The sequence below is a fragment of the Topomyia yanbarensis genome, chromosome 1 (assembly GCF_030247195.1).
Source record: "Topomyia yanbarensis strain Yona2022 chromosome 1, ASM3024719v1, whole genome shotgun sequence".
In the NCBI taxonomy this organism is placed as follows: Eukaryota; Metazoa; Arthropoda; class Insecta; order Diptera; family Culicidae; genus Topomyia; species Topomyia yanbarensis.
Window position 1 is genome coordinate 69,140,390 of NC_080670.1, and position 13,862 is coordinate 69,154,251.

Sequence of the window (13,862 nt, forward strand, 5' to 3'; positions counted from 1 at the left end):
AACTAGAAAGATTTTCGCTCATATTTGACTACTAAATTTTTTTGAACTAATAGAAGTTTTGACTGATTCTCTGTTGTAACGTCACATAAAATGCATATTTATTCAGTTTATCAAAAAATTACAATTTTGTTCGAATTTATATTCCGGATTCTATTTGTATTCAAAAATACTTTTCCAAAAAACCTCCAACTTCTTTTATTGGATGTGCGGAACAAAAGTTACAAAAGGATACACTTTGTGTTGTAACGTCACGTAAATCAACTTTTATCAGACGCTTAAATGATTTTTCAGATAAAGTGTTGAAGCTTACTTCGAATGGTTTATTAAAACACCTTCAAGTTGTTTCATAAAGAGGAAATTATACTAACGTGATATTTATAAATTCAGAATGTACACCCTCAAGTGCTTAAGGGGTTATATATAATCAACACAAGCGACGTTACAACGATTTGACCTTCATTCTATAAATCTGTTATAACTTTTTCAAATGAAATCTTTCATCAAACCTAATTGTAGATTCATAAAATAAACAATTTTTTATATAAGATTCGATCTACAAAACTCGAATGCACTGGGCGAGGTATTTTTAATAAACGATTGTACATTATATTTCATAACCCTCCGGTACTCGCGCGAATGGCTCCCCGAATGAGCAACCGCTATTGCTTTCGCTAGAGTTTCGGAAGGTGTTGCACAAAATACAACGGCACGCGTGCCGGAGAGTGAACTTCAACCTCCGCTGTATTCTCCTCGACGCTGGCTGGGCATATGATACGGTTCGATGCATTCGCGCTAACAGCAACGTAGTCCAGGACATTCGTTAGAAGGTTGTGAGGAAATTTCCGAGTTTTGTACTTGGGGTAGTATTTAGGCATGAATATTAATTCGTTCCCTGAAAACTTCTTTCCTCCCAGCAATCAACCATTTCACACTTCGCTATCTTCGACGAGCCGCCTGTTATAAGGTTGTCCGCGACCACAGTTGTAGTCGCACGTGCTGTCAGTCAGGTTCTAATTCTTCCGTTACAAACCGAAATACATCGTTGAAGCAGCTACATCATCAAATTGCCGTTGGTATTAAATCCGTTATGGACGATTATCTATTCGAATTTACGGGAGATTTCAACGCAATAGTTGGGGCTACAGAGACCTTTCTGGTTGACCACACTAAATCGTCTCAATTGCTTAGAGTCGGATAAAAGGCTTTGGCTGTGGTCATGGTCTCAAATGAGCGCGAAAAAGATAGAAGGAGAGTGTTTGTTGGAGTTTGCCGATATTTTAAATCCCGTCGTTGACTCGGATGTAACACATCCTTTCGTAACATCACGGTGATGTGACGTGTTCTTTTTCCCTGAATATTTGTAACTATAACTTTTTTATGAGATCTTCATCCGGTCGTCTCCCCAAATAAAAAGTAACTATAACATATACAATACTTCAGTGTACCGAGCCCTATCGATTGTCTGGCGCTTAAATTGTGCTCGCTTCTTCATATAAATTTACTTGTTAAAGCATAACAATACAAATATTATACTATAAACTCGGATCGGGAACCTGATTCCAAATTAAACAAAGCAATACTGCCAGTTTATTTTCATTTGTGAAATATGTTATAAAACCTACTTTTCCGGCTCCGTTGAACTACCATATTGAGCCGTATCAAATGAATAAATTTGTCAAATGGCTCAAATCTATCTATAACAGATATGAAAGAAAAAATTCTTGGTTTGATCGATTATTTCTACCTCAATTTAAAAAATAAACTGTATTGTGATTTTTGGACAACCCCATATGTTTATTCGAGTAAAATATCATTAAAATGGCTGTATGTAATAAATATTTACAATTTCACTCAAAACAATAGCACCAGCGTGATTTACAGCGTTATAGAAAAGTTGAAGATTTTCGTGACGTTCCAACGCAATGAGATTTCGCTTTTCCTGAGAAAGGAGCGTTGTAACGTCACGAAAGTAAAAGATGCTTAAAAAGAAACAAAACAATAAACTTTATATTTAATGACACCTAATCATTCGAAAGTTATTTAGAAATACTTCATAGAAGATTGGTTCTTGATAAAAAATCTTGTAGAGCAGATATTTTGACTTTTAATGAAATACGCTGAAGGCTCTAATTTGTGACGCGTTGTAATGCCACGTTACATTATTGGTCATAAAACAACCCTCTTCCAGTTTATTCAGTTTATGTCAATTGAATCTATCGTGAAATTTTGTCTACTTTCTGAATATGTAATAAGTTTTGATGTAGGCGTTCATTTGATAAAGTTATAGCATATTTATGGAATGAAGATTCGTCAAATCGTTATAACGTCACGAAAGAATGTGTCTATAGTTGCATAAAAAAAATGATCAGTGGAAAATGAAGAGGGGAAGGGATGTTTGTGCACGATACATTTTTCCAAACATAGTATTTGGCCCTACAACATGTCGGTGTACCCCAAATTAGTAAAAAATTTAAAATTTTCAAATCGCTTGGAATTTCTGGATCGGACAAGTCCGGAAGAGTTCGTATGTTTTTTGGATAGTTGGAATCTTGTTTTGTAATACTGCTTCAGCAACTTTGCCGGATCTAGCCGTTTAATATAACTTTTTATCATTCAAGTTTGGAATAAAATATTTAAAACACGTATTTTTTAGAGTTGGTGCAATGCACAAAAACACTACTATTTTCAATTAGTTTTAGGCTGAAGTTATATAAATGGTTGTGTTCAACTACGTTTGTAATAATATTGGCTTATTTAATACAGTATCACTAGAAAGCGATATTGCTGGATATATAATGAAAATTAATAAAAAAAAACCCTTAAAATATCACCATTTTGCATCAATGCAAAAATTCGACATATTCATAATTTATATAGTATATATAATATATATTATATAGTAAGCTTCTAGGTATGTAAAACAATATAACGAAACAAAAAATCGAAAAAAATATATTATTAAATATATATGGCCAGGAATTTGTTCTAGTTACTCCTCTGAAAGTCGTTCCAATTCCTAAAGTTCATAATACAAGAAAAGCATCACTTCACAGCCCAATCAATATGTTGGAGCTTACAGAAATGGTTTTGGAGATCGCCGTACAGTAATAACTGATGTAGTTCATTGCAAGAGATGAAATTCCTGATCAATCGGGTTTTAGAAAAACCACTCAACCAAAACAGCAATTCAAAAGACTTTTCGAGACGATAGACCGAGTACCATTGCTTGAAGTACTGTATAAAAGCTGGATCCGTGGCACAGCATTGCAGTGATTCAATAGTTATTTGAATAATAGAAATCAACGGACTAGGTAATTCCTTCTCAAATCTTGGGTTGTGTTATGCTCAATATAACATGCACCCATTCTCTAGCTGTGTGCAAAGTTCATCAATAGATTCGAGTATTGATTCGTGATTTTTGTGGGTTAGCTAGTAGCAACACCAATTGGACAAAACCAGGCATTTTAACACATGGTGAGAAGACTCTTATTAGGATGCGGCCACCTCCTGACTGCAATATTTTTATTGTATCCATGCTATGGTCAACTAGAAAAAAATATCTCCCACACGGAGAATCTTTTCTTTACAGAAGAATGAACATTTGAAAATCTTTTCGTTCATCTATTATTTTTATTTTTGATGGTTGGAAAGTAACATACAGAACGTAAAAATTGATTTTAGGACAGCTGACCGAAGTCCGTTGATTCCCGCTAATTTCACGTTTCGAATCGCAAGTCTTGAAGTGAGCACCCCAAACTAGAATCTACCTATCTCTAAGCTGTTGGTGTTGCATTTTATTATAAGACCACTGCATCTACTATGGCTATTATTTATGTAATTGAGCAAAATATTCCTATTTTTGTTTTGAGACATTTTAACATAGCCATTTTAAAGCAGGAAAATTTGAAATCGGTTCATTCCATGAAATAATTCCTAAAGCTTCGTATTTTCTCTGATTCGTTACAAGTGACTACACTTGATTTATGCATTGAAAACCGTCATTGTAGAAAGTCGATGATTATATATCACAGACCAACATTTTGTTTGATCTAGTGGTTTAACTTGTAATCTGCAATACACAACACATTGTAAAATTATAACCGATTACCAACCTACACAAATCATGTCAGTATCGTATTCGTGAACAACAGATGAATCTGAACATAGAGGGCCGAAGTCAATAGAATCCAACGATATTCGAATCCAGCGAATCACCCATCAAATCCAACATCGAATATTTTTTTTTTTGAGCCACCATAATTATCATAAATAGTAATTCGAAAATTTCCCATCAAACGGGATTCCATTGAATAATCTAGGATTTGAAATAAAAAGTCACGATACTCCAGATATGTCACAGACATTAACACCCATCTTTTTTTCAAAAGACTATTTGTTGTTGTATTAGAGTAATGAGCCTATGTTCGCCCTGTTCCTATAAGTGTTATGCTTTCAGTTTAGCTGTTGGATTGAAATGGTAGTGACGGCAAACCCCAAATCGCGTTTTGCGGAAATAGCTATAACTTCGACAATTAATAATATTATTTTATGTTCTCAAGTGGATTTTGCAAATTAGATATTGTACTAAGCTAGACGTATTACAAGTATTTCATAAAAATATGACCTCATACCCTTACAAAAATACAAAAAAAATTCTTTTTACCCGCATCTCAATATATAACGTATGCGGAATAAAATTTGGACAAAATTCAAAAGGATTTATTTTCGTAGAAAACCATTTATTAAATATTCTCTCTATATGAAAACATTTGTCAGCTTATTAACTTAATGTAGAAAAAATTGAGCCCATTTAAGAAGCTTTACGACAGTTTGCAGGAACTTTTTGCAAAGGAGTCAAAAGTTGATGTTGACATCTTCTTAATTTCTTTCTAAATTTTTATTATCATGTTTGTTAGTTTTATGTTGAAAATTATTAGCATATACCCTCTGCTTCAAATCATCCCGGAAATCCTCATTTCGACGCAGATGCGGTACATTTGTAGGGTTATCAGCCTTTTGTTGAAGAGGTATGTCGTAATCCTCCATTGCGCCAAAACTTTTTTTTGTATAACAGCTAGGTGCCAGATTGGGCGTTCGCTGCCATTTTGTTCACATAGTATCTTCTAGCGGGTCGAAATCAACACTGGATGTTTAAAATAAGTGTGCCTAGAGTATGACGTTTAGTATGGTGCCTCGCGCAGGGTTGCATTTTTGTTTTAATGCTAGAAGCGTTGTCCAAATTTCATTTCGCATACGTTATAACCCCTTAACGCGCAAAGTAAAAATGTTTTTAGTTGGTGTCCCGTATTGTAAAAGAACGGCTTGATCGATTTTCATGATATTGATATCTAATTAATTTAAGATAATTTCAACCTCTTCAATGTGAACCTAGGAAAATTAAAAATGCTATTTTTTGCTAAAAACAATAAAAACCTTTTCCTGTATTCTTGATCTCTAAAAATGAAGAAACATTGCCGAAATCTTCACAGTGCCACAACCAACCACCGATGCTATTGTCAACGCACCACTTTTCCACGGTTATACCAGTATGCTTCGAATCATTGTCTTACATAAACCGCCACTTTAAAGGCATTTCATAGAACATTTTAGAAGATCTCTGGATAAAATATGTGTCCATAATACTCTGTAACCAGCCAATTTGAGTGACTCCGGGTCAAGGAACACATCTCTAATCAGTAATGTTTGAATAACTTGGAATTACGATAAACTGCAATAAGAAATTAACACCGTATCAAATATGTTTTATAAGATTCTCTCATGTTTTCAAAATCAAACACGAATATCGCGTAAGATTTTTGTAAAAGTTTTATCCTTAGAGTCCTTCGCCTATTTTTGTACCCTTCAAAATCCTCTAACCTTATGTACGCGAGATGTAAACCAAACCTATGTGAGCTGCGAACAAGACAATGGATGCTATGTTGACCTTCATGACATTGTCATGTTTCATTTATTTGAACCATTTTATTTTTGCACGGTTTCGCGAAATAACACCACTTATTATTACACGACCTGTACAAAAAGGGACATCAATACAAACTGATCTCGAACAAAATTTAGATAATCACTTTTCACTGCCGTTAGAAAAAACAGCTATTTCAAATGCACCACACTCGAAATAGTTTGACCCGATTCCCGTAACGAAAAACATGACACGTGGCAGCATCACGTCTGTCCACTACAAACTATATAGAATGTAACGAAAACGTGACATTAGTCACCTACTACCAGTTCGCGACCTTTCTCTTTCCCCATTATCTAGAAAGCGCAAAGTGTGCCGCGATTTACACGCAAAACTACTGTAGTAAAATAACTAAACTTTTCTGTTATTACAATATAAAAAGACACTATTTTGCACACACTACATCGACCGAGCGCGATGTCAAAAAGCAATTTCAAAATATTACGAATGCGCCGCAGTAAACTAGAACTCGTGAATTCTGGAAATGAATAAAGTTTTCAATTGAAACCGCAGCAAAGTTGGTGCGGTAGTATAACCAGCCTTCTATACATAATTAGCAAAGTCGCACGTCAAATTCACTTGCTTTCACAAAGTTTTTACGTATCGAGGTTTGAATGAAGAAAAAACTGTCTAAGTATATAGAAATATTTAAGAACCTACGCACTTGATGGTGTGGGTCTATATATAGTGACTGAATACTAGAATTTCATAAGTGGCTACATAGCTTACAATGCATTGTTTGTTTACCTGGTGTCCTTAACACTTTTCCAAAACACGTGTTAGCTGATTAAAGGACTAAGACAGACTAAAAGTTTCTTTGGGTAGCGACGAGTACCTTGCCAAAAACAAAACTTTGAGCGACCAAGGAAACCACGAGTCGGCGCAAAACTGGTACCCCGAGAACCAAAACAACTCCTTCGATCGTACGAATACTTTCATAAGAAAGGATAATAATGATTTTCAATGCCAACTGCCAATGAACTGGTGGTAAGGATGGGTAAAATATATGTGCAGCAGGCTGCACGCTATCCCCAAGAGGTATCGTAGATGTACGGAGAAAAGTTCCGAATGTTAAATAGAGGCTTTTGTAATGGGATACGACTATTTGTAATTGCAAAGGACAAACATAATTGTTAAAATACTACAAAAGTAAAAGGGAACACTGGCACTAATCCAATCTCGTTGCGGAAGATCGATCATGCATTTCTAAAGACTTCGTAAGAGGTCATACACCAATTACGTAAGAAAACATGTGCGGGGAATTGGAAAATATATCACTGAAATCTTTTTAGATGAGCATCTGTTCTTGCTTACGTTAGTTCATGTAACAGGTATGAAAAATAAAATCCAGGAAACTATTCTTTTCATAAGAAAAGGATACTATTTCTCATTTGTGTTATGATCGTTTTATATATCCAACAAAATGAGCACATATTCTTTGGTTTTGTACCTAGTTAAAGCCTACAACGTTAAAAAATTTATCAGTTCTAATAGCTGTAGCCCCTTTGGTTGTCGTAGCGAGAAGCTCAATACAACATATTGATTAGAAAAGATTGTGTATTCAGTAGTGGCAATTTCATTAAGTAGTGGAAATTTCATTTCGCCGGTAAATAACGAGCTTAAAAATTAATTAAGGTAGCATGTTATATTGTTACAGGGATCAGCATACTGCGTTCATTACCGATAGAGAACGCCACGAAGAGGTCATCTTAAGAACCAAATGCTATAACCACGCCTTTCGTTTGACTCCTTCCATCGAGTTTCATACAGCCTCCTTAGTAGCCACATTTCCTCTTCCAGCTGTCGTATAATATTCCTGTCCAGGCAAAGGTTTACAGTTTGCCTTCACGATGGTCATTCTACGCCACGTAATCAAACTTCATCAGCATCTTGAAGTACAGCTTCCGTGGTCGTTCTCTGGCCGACTTGTTTTACTTATCGTCACGATTTAGAGTAACCATTTTCTTGTAAGTCGACTTTTATTACAGATTTTATCGGATAGTTGATTGGAAACATTGAACAATTTCGCCAATTTGGCGTGCGAGTAGTTCGGATTTCAACGGTAGGCGAGCAAAATTTTGCTCCGTTGCTCCTCTTGCTTCGATGCCATTTTCACAACTAAAAAACACTTGTTAAAATCTAACAGATGGCATGATGCAGAGATGATACTTATATGAGATGCGCGAAAACTGAAGCCAAAAGTTTCAATCGAACCCAAAACCATAATTCTATACGAGGAAGGTAAACAAATATGGCAAATTTAGGAAGTAATGCGTGGGGAGTATTGAGATTGAAATAAAAAGAAATGCATGCCATGTTTTTTTTCTTCATGAGGTTTTAACTAAGATCATCCTTGGGGGAGCTCTGCAAATTTAATTTAAGTATAAGACAAACGACTTATCAATTACACTACTGTACTGTAAGGACCCATGCATATGATAGCAAGATGTTCGTATAAGTTTGTAATATAAGATTGTTTCACATTCTGCAACACTAAATAATGCATATTTTGGAACAACCATGTTGAAACTTGTAATATACTGCAATATCTTGAAGGCTCAGCCTAAGGAAAAAAAACTATTGTAATTATGAGGATCAACGAGTTTGAAATATTCTTAAAAACAGAAAAATGCGTTTTTGTTTGTATAAGTAGACAGTAAAGCAACAGGAATTCAAAATATATGATAATTTTATTAAAACGATGAAACAGCAATATATGATATCGCTTCGATAAATCCAACTGAACAGTGATACACTGTTATTTGCGTTTTGCACTTTTTGAGTAAGGATTCCCAAATTACTCAAGCCTTTTTTAAACTTCCTGTGGAACTTTATAACAACAGAGATAATAACATTATACTGCTACACTTACTGCTCTCCTTCTTATTACGCACAAAGATCCTAGTAACGTACCTGCAAAGGAAAAAAAAATCGTCATTACAATATATCATGAAACTGTTTGATCGATGCTATTTTACAGAAGAGAAGGTAGTTCTTGATTGGTCGTTTAGTCAAACAAGAGCGTTGAAACTATTTCCAAAGGGGTTATAAAACAGAGCTGCTGGATGTATTCTTGATACTTTTCATGTGGATCAAATATTTCATGCAGATTGAATAATAGTCTTGAATGACAATATAGCTACGTATATTGTTACGAAAGACAACAAAAAAAATAAAATTTAGCTTTTAGATGCAGCTAGATTTGTGAATTCTTGGTTTAGATGCGATCTTTGAAGTACAATTATTTTTAGCAAGCGTGAAAAGCGTGTAAAAAAATCTGGCAACGATGGTTGCTTGATGTCCTTAGATTTTCAGCAGTAATTAGTACACTGAAAATAATGCACTTCTAAGTGCTTGCTGCACTTGAAATTCGATATATTCGCAACACGAACACTTTAATAAATTTCCGTTCCGTTGTCCGGATCTGTTTTGGTTTATGAAAAAGAAACAATAAAATATTAAGGATTCTTTAAAATGCTATATATATACCTGTACTATCCTGCAAATATTTTCAGGAAAACCGTACGCCTTCAATTTTTCCACAACAGAAGGATTTGACTCGGCTTTTGGTGTGTCCGCTATTTCGTTTTCGTACGCATCTGTACATGAAGATGGCGAAACCATAGACATAACATTTGGTTTGTCTTGCATACGAAAATCAATTAAATGTTTCTTAAATTTCGACCATAGGACATTAATGAAATTCAATGGGAAACTATTTAAAATGTTCGTATTGCGAATACATCGAATTTCAAGTGCAGCAAGCACTTGGAAAGAACGTGTGTAATATTTTTAGTGCACGTTCTAACATATTGAATGGCTGGCCTCCCATCTTTTTTTCTGAAATGTACTTATTTTACATTTTTTCGTGTTAAGTAATCCATGTATAGTTTGAGAAATTTGAACTACATGGGGCCATTTTCATACCACGTTGACAAAAAGCCTTCGTTTTTAACCTCCTCCGTGGACAAGCGGGGACAATTCCCTGTATCCCTACCCCCTCTCTACGATGTCCACGTGAACTTCCAATTTTTTTCGGGTAATTTCATAAAAACTGGATTTTCAGAAAATTTTCATATGTATTAGACTACTATAACGAAGAAGAAACTTAATGACTTAATGAAAATCGTTCAAACTTCAACCACAGAATATCGTACACTTCTTTAGTGTTTATATGGAAATATCTCATTTCTGAACGACATTATGTTCTTTCATATTTACGATTTAAAGATAATAACATAAAATTGAAGTAAACGGTAATTTCAACCACAAGCTTCCAAATATAAAATTCGTGGTATTTGACTAAGTCACATAAGATTGGATCAAAAGAGACAGACAGAAATATTTTTCTCGGATTTTGTTTCGCACGATTTCTTCTGATTTTTTTGGTGATAGTTACCATCACACACTATGCTGTTGTAAGCACTATGAATACATCTTCAAAAAAAATTAAAGGTAATCGCTTACATCAATGACGATACAAATTAATTTCATTTACTTATAAAAGAGAAAAATAAAATGAAAAGTCTACGTGGACATTTCCAATACCCCCACTCCTCTTCCTATGGACAAGCGTGGACTTTCTCGTAACCCCTGCTCTCCCCTAAGTTGTATACGTGGTATATGGATGGCCTCTGTGTAGTTTTTTGGCTATTAATAATTAAAATTGATATTGAAGGTAAAAATAAATAACGAAATTATACTGATTGTCGCCAAAAAGAAGAAACCTCTTCTAAAGCATCGTAATTTCAATAGAAGATCCAATTGTTTGGTAGTATTTGACATTGCAAAACCAAATCCAAATGGGATTTGCGAAAAAAATGTTGGCCATAATATTGACAGTTTTTAGCTCGCTTATTTTTAAAAAATTACTTCGGGCGACATAGTTTACCGATTTTAACGAACTAACCAGCAATGAAATTGTCGTAAGACAAAGATTGCTCGTGATTTTTTGCGTTCCGGAAAGATACTATTTTGTATATTTTTAAAATAATTGTTTTTAATAACATGAAATAGAAAGGTGTTCTGCGCCTCATTTGTTCTAAAAATACTACACATAAAACTTTTAGTACATAACAGCATACCGTCGAAAACAATGACAGCGGCATAGCGGCAGAGTGGCAAACGCGCATTGTGTTAAAATTGCCGCTTTGCCGCATTCCTTCGCACATTAATTTTTGTGTGCCATTCGGACACCTGTGGACATGTAATACAACTGGTACCAATGATTCAGAAATGTTTCGGGGGTGGGCGTAGCGTATTGGTAAAATCGATTGCCTTGTACGCAGCACACCTGGGTTCGAGTCCCGACCCCGCACATAGGGTTAGAAATTTTTCATAAGAGCTTTTTCTAACCCGAAGAGCAGGATGACCTTAAGGTTAAAACCTCTATAATCGAATTTAAAAAAAGAAATGTTTCGAGTGTAGAGAATCCACATTCCTAGTACAATCAGCCGGTATTCTGCCTGACTATAGTTATTCAATCAATTCTAATTAGAACCGGCTGTGTCATTGAAGCCGGAATCTTAGCTGAAACAAACTGGATTTCCGGTTGACTGGGTAAACGTAATGCAAAACGAAGTGTTTGTCGGATCTTAAAAAAGAGCAACATCTGTCTTTTTTATATTTTCAAATAATCTAAGGCACTCGAACAAACAATTTGAAACTTTGTGAATTTTATAAGTTTTATTTCGATAAAATGTAACGGAAACGCTGCCTCTTTTTGTTTATTTTATTAAAATATTTGAATTAGTTTGCCAATATCGGTACAAATAGTTACAAAACCCCAAAATTACTAAAACAGCTAACCCCATGTGTCAGCAGATCCACGCAATTCAAACTCGGAACGGAAACCGGGCACATTCAAGCCCATTTGATGGTGGATATACTCTATAAAAAGCTCGTAATCAGCAATATCATTTGCCTGCTTCCAACTAATATAGCTTATCAGGACGAATTTCCCATATTTCTGTCACAGCTGAATAATTGCTCCGTCAGAACTCGAGAAATCTGTACTAGATTCAAACATTTCTTTTTGGTCCGGAAGAAGATAAAAAATCGCCCGGTTTCGGAGGGTTGGTACATTTTCAGTCGGGGGAAGTAATTTTTACACGGATCTATTGCCAAGGGCAAGCTGGTATTACAGACTATAATAGGAAGTGTAATATTATTGTATATATAACGGTATCCATACGGTTTGCTAAAAGAAAATACACTGCTTACAGGACAACGGTAAACGCGTACACCGGGAAAAAAATTCTGAAACCTCAACAAGACTTTAAGGAAAACATTCTGAAACCTTGACTAGGCAGAGAATGCGCAAGATAACCTTGGCAGCGGATGTGCACTATTCTTTTTAAAGTTACACTGCACAGACTGGAAAGATTGACCAAAATAAGTATTACTGCGTCCCACATTGGTTGGTTCATCTCATTTTTGAGGACATTTTTTTCTATTGAATCGAACTACACCAAATTTTTAGTAGTTTTTAAGTGGTTAATTTAACGATTTATTCCAATATTAGGCTAACATATTCCCATTTGTGCATTTGCTACGAAAATTGCGGATCGAGAAAGTTCTGGAATTTTCATCATTTTCTGTAACCAATATTACACAAGTGTACTAAACATTTTTTTCATAATAAGGTTGTGAAAATTATAAAGTAAGTAAATTTAATTGAACTGCTAGTGCTCTAAGACTATTTCGCTAGATTTTCAGAGCAGCGCATATCCAGTGCACTAGAGCGAGTGACAGACGGTTATTAAATGGTTGTTCCAGTAATGATGACTATTTTCAGTACAAAAACCGGTTCTGATTTTTTAAAATTTGTTCTTTGGCATTAGGATTAGTTAATATGATTTAAATCAAAATTCTATTGTTCTATCACTAGCTATTGTGAGTGTAGGTAAGACTAAGAAATTTCAGATTGATTGGTTCTTCTAACAAAACCATGTCCCCATCTCCGTTCCAACCAGAGTTTTCAGATAAAATTATTGATAATTGTTTTGTGTGAATTTTCTTCAAAAGTGACTAAAATTATGTTTCTGCTTTTTTGAAAGTACTACCAATAATATAAATACAACAAAAAAAACCTTTATCTTAGGTCCAGCGGAATGTATTTACGAAGTAATTTTCCCTTTTATTGAATTTTTGCCTTTTATTGAAACAACAAACACATTAGCGCTTTCGAATCCAATAGAAGGTATTTCACTAGTAGAATATGTTGTAGGAGCTTATGGAGCAACAGTTGTTAACTCCGGTTTCCAGTGCACTAACAGACCGTAGCGTCTTGGATACCGAAAGCCGCATCTTCTTATATTATGAAAATCGATCAAACGTTTGCCTTTAAATACTTAACGACCGGCTCATACCGAGACACTCAATATAGTAAAATTAACTAGCAGTATCAGTTTGGTATTTTTTTATTGTTGCTGACAACAGTTTCTTTTCTCTCATTTGAGTAAATAACATCACTATTCTCTGTTAGTTGGTTCACAGAAATAATAAAACACAAATGAAATGCTAGACAGAATAAACCTCTCACGCCATAATCAGATAATGTAATCTTCCAGACTGAATTTATTGTACTAATATCTCATAACTCGTATTTTATTGAAAGTCGCACTAAAATAACCAATAGCTCACCTCGATTTTTGAAAATGTTTTTCCTAAAAAACCCGCGTAGTTCGCATGATATGATACAAAATAACTAGAAAAGTCACAAAACAAATACTGAATTCCTGCGTTGCAAAACAGCAATAGCTGGTAGCACGACAAGCAACGACGGATGTTGATTAGCAATTGATATTCGTAGCGCCAACCAGCTAAAGAATTCTCAAACCGACCAAACTTTGAAAACCACTAACTTTGCATGACACCCCAA

At 34.8% G+C, this 13,862-nt stretch overlaps 1 protein-coding gene across 7 annotated transcripts in view; it reads right to left on the bottom strand.

Annotated features, from left to right (window-relative positions):
* The window catches only part of LOC131677871 (microtubule-associated protein tau), an 82,418-nt gene that overhangs the window by 57,671 nt on the left and 10,885 nt on the right, over nt 1-13,862 (bottom strand). For 2 of the 7 annotated variants that reach the window (XR_009303446.1, XR_009303445.1), the window contains exon 1: nt 6,728-6,770. The exons of 2 other annotated variants lie outside the window; for them this stretch is intronic. The gene's annotated coding sequence lies outside the window, so the exon portion shown is untranslated. Of the gene's footprint in view, nt 1-6,727; nt 6,779-13,862 lie in introns of those variants that run through there. 3 more of the 7 variants (XM_058957952.1, XM_058957951.1, XM_058957950.1) reach the window with 3 other exon arrangements.